A 7,910-nucleotide genomic window follows, 5' to 3' on the forward strand; every position below is an offset into this window, starting at 1 on the left:
TTAGAGCATTTCTGCAAAATATGTGAGTTTTCTTTTTCACTCTTATCACTTCCTCCCTCTTTTTGGGGGATCTGTTCATTTTGTTGTAGACAAAAAAATAGAAGAAAACAAAAAAACAACAAATAAAAGACTTAAAAAATTAAAAAACTCAAGACACCACTCTGTTCTTGAAACTCAACGGTGGTCATAAGTGGTGTTTGATGTCCGTTTAACTTTGTGCCCTGTCCCCACTAGTAGAGGCTTAAGAAAAACAAGTAAAAATAGAGCAATTACGTATTTATCTCATTAACTGAGCTTCTAGTAAGTCTTCTTTTGGGGGCAAGGAGGAGGAGGAATGTGGGCTTTGCATGATAGAGGTTGCAGTTAATATGTTCCTTAATAGATACCAGCTAATAATGAATCCCTAAATTTAATCCCTAATTCCTTTTTTCACCTTCATGTCAATTTATTTATTCTTTGAAAATTCATTATTCAATGCTTGATTCAATTCATTATTTCAAAATAAATTAAAAGATATATTATCTACAAACATACATTATGAAAATTTTGCCACCATCTATTTCTATTCATTTTATAGGATCCGGCACACCTAAGAGCATAGTTTGTATTTGGAAAATTATCAGACCTGCTTGATAACCTTTGAGCAGTTAGTACTCGGCAAACCCACCACAGCCAACTAAGCAGCTGACTAGAGCCAAAGATGAACTCCGGAAACTTGCTGTTAATCATTTCTGAACACCTTGGTTCTCTAAACAGAACTCAGGTCAACGAGTGTTTTACCGTCAGTTGGGCCAACATGGGGTTAGAATTTTACTCTTGGCACAGGAAAAAAAAACCTTGTTAGTAGCAAACAGAAAATAGTTGTAATGGAAATAGCCAAGTGACAAGGATTCTCACGCCATTTTTATGGAACTGCATTTAAGACTCATAAAATTGATATATTTTGGTTCCTATTTGCCATGTAACATTAATGAGAAAAGGCAGACGAACATAATTCAGTAACTGGCTTTAAGTATTTCCCTTTTAACATAAAAAACATGTAAATGTATGGGCTTTTTTTTTTCTGTGGAAAAGCACATTTGTCTATGTCATGTATTATAAACATGTCCAGTAAGCCAGGACCATCTGTAATTTTATATCACTTTAAAATATTTTGTGAAGCTTATGTTAGTAACATGAATTTCTTTTTGTTAGGTATCTTCCCCAAAAAATTGTTGCAAAGGTTTTGAGAGTTGCATTAAAATTACATATCTTGTTGCATAATGAAGAACTTGCACTGATGTATTATTGTGAGAGCCAGTATCTGTGCACGTACAATAGAAACTAAACCTGGGGACTCAAATTCAAGACTGCAGATTGATTCTCAACCTCTCTGGGCTAAAATTGCTTAAGTGTGTTCTGTAAATTTGGCCCCAAGCTGTGAGCTCGAATTCAGATGGTTACCTGTAGTTTTTGTCTCAGTTTTTGGTTGAGCTCTGTCCGTGTTACAACTATTACCAGAGTTTAACATTTTAACCTACCTTAAAAGCTAAATTGCAGATTGATAGGTTATTTTGATGTGAGATCAAGATAGATTACGACGCAGTGCTCTTTCTTTGTGCCTCTCTGCTATATGTACCGCACAGATGAGACTCACAATAACCATTTAACGCTGTATCTTAACAAATACCAGAGCCGGAAAGGCTCAAGCCAAGCTCATTTTCTGATGGATGGCTTCTCTGACACTGACAGAAAGGGATCGCTGGTTTTGACACAGCAAGGATTTCTGCTCACCATCTGTAGATTCAAAAATCTCTTTGGAACTACTTGAGGGCAATTTTGGATTTGCCAAGGAAAAATTAACAAAATCCATCATTTGTGCTTTGAGTTTTCATATGATGAAAATTCATCATAACCAAGAGGCTGCACTCATTGTATGCCTAAGGTATGAAAGAATTTGGCAAGGAAGTAGCTACAACAAGCATGCCCTTTCTCTATAAGTAATGTTTATGATAGAAATTCATATAAACATAGAACCACCTTTTACTTATTTGGTGTTCATCCCATTTTCATTGCAGAAACAGTTCTCTTCCAAATGGTGTTCTTTTTCCTCAGTTTCCACAGGCAAACAGCTAGCCAACAGCTGAGAAAAGGGCTCAGAAGCTGAACCAGAAATAACTCTTCATTTCCTAGGGATGGATGTGTCCCATTCCATCCCTGCAAATATTCATGTCATTTTTAACTTTAGCTTTCATTAAATAATCCATAATGCTGAATTCTAAACATGCACCATTGAAAGCAAAAGATGGTTCTCTACTCCTTATTAGAAATAAATCTGTTAAGATAGATTTTTTTAAGGCAAAAACTTCAATAGGTGCTAAGTTTTGTACTTTTTGGCTTTCCAGGTGCCATAAAGGCAGAGCATTTTTGCAGTTCAAAGCATATTACCTTACTAAAAGTTTAGACTATAGGATTTGTTAAGTATACAAATCATATTAATCCGGCTTTGCGGAGGGTTCTACAAAGCACTGAAAGAGTTCAGTCCCATGTGTTCATTTCTGAAGAAACCATTTGCCAAAATTTGCAATTCCATCCTTAAACTGTGAGCTATGGTTTAAGAGGATGCATGCCTGTGTTCAGCTGGGGCAGAAACGAGCAATAGCTCAATTCAGAAAGTGTGGATGGACAAATCTTTAGGGTGCTTTTACATCTCCTGACATTAGAAGACAACAAACGGATGTTACACTGTATTTGAATCTCCAGGGATTTTTAAGCAGTGATAATAGTGTCTGACCATGGGCTGGCAGGGAAGGAGTTTTGGAGCTCCGTCCCTCCAGGAACGGTTTGCAATGAAGCTTCCCAACAGACAGAGGCCCAAATCCACATCTTAAAGGATCCACATCAATGCCTAGTTCCCAGCCTCAGAAGCAGACACCAAAGCTTCTTGCTCTCCTCTCAGAGGTGACAAATACAACTGCTAGGCCTATACGGTCACTGTCCCTCTCACCTCTTTCCAAATGCACTGTGAATCCTGTGCTGCATCACAGAGTAACTCCTGTGGAAAGAGCCAAGTCACACAGAGCAGCCTATTTACATCTATTTACACCAGAGAGGTTGTGGATGCCCCCTCCCTGGAAGTGTTCAAGGCCAGGTTGGATGGGGCTTTGGGCAACCTGGTCTAGCGGAGGGTGTCCCTCCCCATGGCAGGGGGGTTGGAACTAGATGATCTTTGAGGTCCCTTCCGACCCAAACTATTCCATGATCCTATAATCTCCAACAGCTTCAGGCTAGTTATCTCCTGGTGGATAAGGCACCCCTCTGCACAATGAGGTCTTGAAAGTGCTACAAGCTAGAGGCAAGCTGGGTTGGGGTCTCCACTCCTGGGATGCCCATGAAGGACCGCAGCCACGGCTGTATTCTGCAACAGCCCAGCCATGCTGTTACGTCCTTGGCTTGATGAGGGGCTCAGGGGGCCTCAGTACAAGGACGCTATCCAGAGTCTGTACGAGAGAAACATCAAACTACCCATACTGGGAGAGCTCTGAGCCTGCCCAGAGACGCAGCTGCAGGCACCTCCAGAACTTAAAAGACAGGGGTCTGTAAAGGTTAGTGGCAGCTGTTGGACAGCAGTTATTTGCATTGTGATTTTAAATTTATGGGGTGAATTTCTCCTCTGCCTCACATTAGTTGCTTATGTCCTTTACTTACATTACATAACAAGCAGTATTTGCAGGCAGGCAGGCAGATTTCATGCAACTTCTGCAGCTACAGTTAGAGTAAAAATATCTGGGGAGTCTGACTGACTCTGTGAATCTTTAGATTTGTACAGCGTGTAAAGAGCAGCCAACCTTTGCTTTGGCTTTTTGGTTAGAACAGAGACCAGACTTCTAAACCAGAATGCCATATGCAAAAACTTTGTTGAAGGAACGTGGTCTTTCTGACACTGAAGAAGCCCAAGAGTTATATCTTAACTATTTTTTTTTCCCCTTCATTTAATTTTATGCTTATTTAAGCATGGCAATCTAAATAGGCATGGATGTCCTAGACCACAATGTTCTGCTCTGCCTCGGGTAACTAAAGAAGGTGTGAAATTACAAAATCTAAGCTTTCACGCTTCAGCCTTAACCAATTATATGCAGTAATATGTAAAGGAACAGTATCTACATACACTCTGGCAAAACTAGACATGCGCTATGAATTTTTAAGTGTTTGAGGGTTTGGGGTTTTTTGAAAACTATAGACTGAGAGAAGTTGAAGCAATCTCCCCATCCTACCTCCAACATTTTGACTTTGATTCTCCAGAGCACTGTCATTCTGATGTAGAAAACCATACAAGCTGCATCAGCATACAAAATTTCTCCTCCTTATTACAGCCCCTTCCCCGTTGGCACAAATTAAGGATTGAGCAGTGGTAGGCAGCAAACATGGTGACAGTCGCTATATGACTGAGGTCACCTGTGGATGGATGTATTGCCCTCCTCGCTCCACTGGCAACCCACTATGATTTAAAACATCCTTTCTGTTGCTTTAAAATAATCCTGGAGAATAGCTGTAAATCCTGAAAAACCGAAAGCAAAATATATATATTATACATATTATAATAAATTATAAATTCCAACAATAAAAAAATGCTGTTATTTAATGCATAACATAATCCATTTATGCATAACATTTCATCCATAAAATGGGTAACTGGATGCTCTGGCTACACTTGATTCTGCTAATAGATGGACTGGTACTGTAATTACTTCCCAGGGTCCCTTTCGGCCCTATTTTTAAGATGCTGTACTGAATATCTGAGTGAAATCATCAAGATGTTTGCATTACAGATCTGTATGCCCAATTGACCCCATTTGTTCCTGCTGAGATACTGCCCCGAGGGAGAAGCAAACGGAAGACACGCATTTGTGGCTATTTGGGAAAAGGAGATCTCTGGAGTTGTCAGTGAAGACGAAGGTTAAGTGGGCATACAGATTCATTAGGTGCTAAAGAAAAAATATATGTTTAGGCTGATGAACTACAGCTGAGCTAATTTAATGAAAGGACAAAATGCCTTGTCTTGTCACACATTGCCTACCTGCGACTTGAAATAAGCTGCGGATTTTGTGCATTATGGACAACACTACCAAAAAAAAGGATTTGTGTTTTTAGGCAAATTCCAGCCTTCTGGATGATGACTGACAGCTTTACATATTTTTTTCTTGTTCCTTTGGAATCTTCAGATTAATAAAATACAAAGCTTGAACAGCTTGAGTAAGAAGGGAGTGTGCTCAGCCCAAGACGCACAGAACAAAACAATCCTCAGCTCCAGAGAGCAGTGCTTGGGTAGCTGCTCCTAGACCTTACTGGAGGTTATACAGGAGTAGCTACCACTTACAAGTTGTTTTCTACTGCTGACTTGACAAAAACTCCTCAACCACTTACTACTGCGCAATTAAAGGTTTCAGAAGTCCCCCCTCTAGTATGACGAAAGAAACCCAGCATCCTCTTTTAAAGACTCCCAGCTTTTTTATCCACAAAACAGAAATGCACATCTATCCTGCCTTTCTGACTTTGTGCAGAGACAGAGGGGCCTATCCTAAAAGAGGGACTCTAAAATATCCATAGATAAACCCACTGAATATATAACTTGCCCCTATTGGAGCAGAAGGCTGAACACCATTTGCTTCAGCTGAGAACATAAATCAGTGAATGATTGTCTGCAAATTGTTGCCTGTCTATAAAGGTAAATACCCATCAATGTATAGCCCAAAGCTTAAAGGATTGCTTGTATATTTTGTCCTGATTTATGTATGTGCGAATGTTATTTATCACAATTTTTGACTGGATCAACTTCAATGGATTCAAAGTGGTTGAGGATCAGCCACATTAAAAAAAAATAAATCTGTAGGCTTAGATCAAGATTCATGAAAGCTGAAAAAAAGATGGGGATGTTTTGAGATAGAAAGACAAATGTAGTTTTGACAACACACAACTGCCATCAGCAAACACAATGGAAAACAGGTTCTGAGAACAGTCAGCATAACACTGTATCCCCTTCTAAATCCTTTTGTAACTAAATGTTTGTAGTTCTTAACACGGCATCAGAGCAGTTAGGAAAATAAATCCTCACTACTTTGGCAGGCTGCTCACAATCATCTAAATGGTTCCTCTTGTATCTTCCTTTGAAAAACACAGACAAATGTGGGTTTGAAAAACGCAAAGACAGAAGTGCACAGCCCTCCCCTTCTGCACTATAGCACTTCCTATGTTTATGGCTGGAAAGCATTTTCTGGTACTGTTGAATGTTTTGACACGAGAGAGGACCAAAATCAGATGCAGATATTCAGATGCTAAGCTGTGAGGGAAACAGGGACAATCAGGACGATGCATTTCTCAAAAGCAATGATTGAGATTTTTTGCATTTTTCCTTGAAAATTAATATTTTTTTTGCTTGCTTTTACGAAGACCATTACACAGCTAAGTGGGAAGCCAATTAAACTGCAAGTGATGTCTGATGTGTTTCAATTCTTTCGAGACTTTTGATCCCATAGCTGTTACCTACCATGGACAAAATACGATCTGTTACAGGACTGGTATGTTTTGCTAGCTTAAATCTGCAAGTCTAAGTGGAAAGAGACTCTGGAAACAGACTCCAGTGAACTGCTCTAAGAGAAAGATGGAGATACAATTCTGTGCTTAACCAAAAGCAAGCAAGACCATAAAGATCAAAGAGACACAAAACATATAAGGTCACTAGACTGCTACTTTATGTGGACCAGGCTATGGAAATTAATTTCAAACATGTAATTAGCAGCTAGCAACAGATTTGCTAATTGCTTTTCTGATAGGAACGACCAGTAGGTTAGCACCAATATGAGAAAATATTTTGTCAGATACAACAACAAAAAAAACACCCCACAACAAAAAAAAAGGGGAAATAAGATGAATTTTTGTAGGATGTGGAACTATAAATTATCAGAACTGATGAATGGAATTTCTTATATGGCACCAATTGCTATGGAGAAATAAAAGGAGATAACACTAGTGAAAGCAGACAAATTAAGACTACCTTGTTTGACAGGTATTTAATGCCTCCATTCACAACATTGTCCCTAAGGGCAGAATCAGGCAGGACCAGCCAAGAGAGCTGTTCCCTGAAGGATACAAAAGGAGACATAGATTGCTTATTCAAGCAGACTCCTGTCATTTGCAATTCAAAGTGCTGCTTTACTTTCTGAGGTCACTCAAAACTCTCTTGTGACTGAAGTCATAACTTGAATTTATTTATTCCATATCCTGTTTACTAATTCACTGGTAAGTCCTTCTCACCATGCTAACCATTCACCGCGTCACATGGCTTCTTTTCTACACTAGAACAAATCAGCCCTTCCATTGATGCATTTGTAAGCACATTGTCAAGATTTGTTCCACTTCAACACCGAAAGCAAAGAGCTGGCCCTGTGGCCTGGAAGCAAGATATCACTGTAACAACTCGATGCACTGGTGATACTGCATGGTTTCCCTTCTCTTCCTCCTTACTGTACTGCACTCCTGCTGAAAGTTAACTTTACACAAGCGCGATTCCTTTTGAGAGGACAGGGCTGCCTCTATTGTCCTGGCTCAGCAAGCTCGAAACAAAACGAGGACCAACTGCAGAAAGAGACATTTGTAACACTTTCTCCAGAACACAAACAGAGCAAATGTGCAGCTGGCCTGGTAGCAGCAACAGAGCCTAAGGCTTCGCTCTTCATTTGGCAGGAAGAGCTGCGGTGCCTGCCTAGGAAGGAAATATTTTCTTTTCACCCAACCTCTTTGCCACATTCAAGAACACCACTGGTAAGATACAGCAGTTGAGTTTCAAGGTGGACAGAGCCTGTTAAGATTTTACTTTTACAAAATAGCTGGTATACTCCCAATCCAGTATACATGGATTTTTCTAGGTTCGTTAT

This window comes from Grus americana, chromosome 2 (genome assembly GCF_028858705.1).
Source record: "Grus americana isolate bGruAme1 chromosome 2, bGruAme1.mat, whole genome shotgun sequence".
Classification (NCBI taxonomy): domain Eukaryota; kingdom Metazoa; phylum Chordata; class Aves; order Gruiformes; family Gruidae; genus Grus; species Grus americana.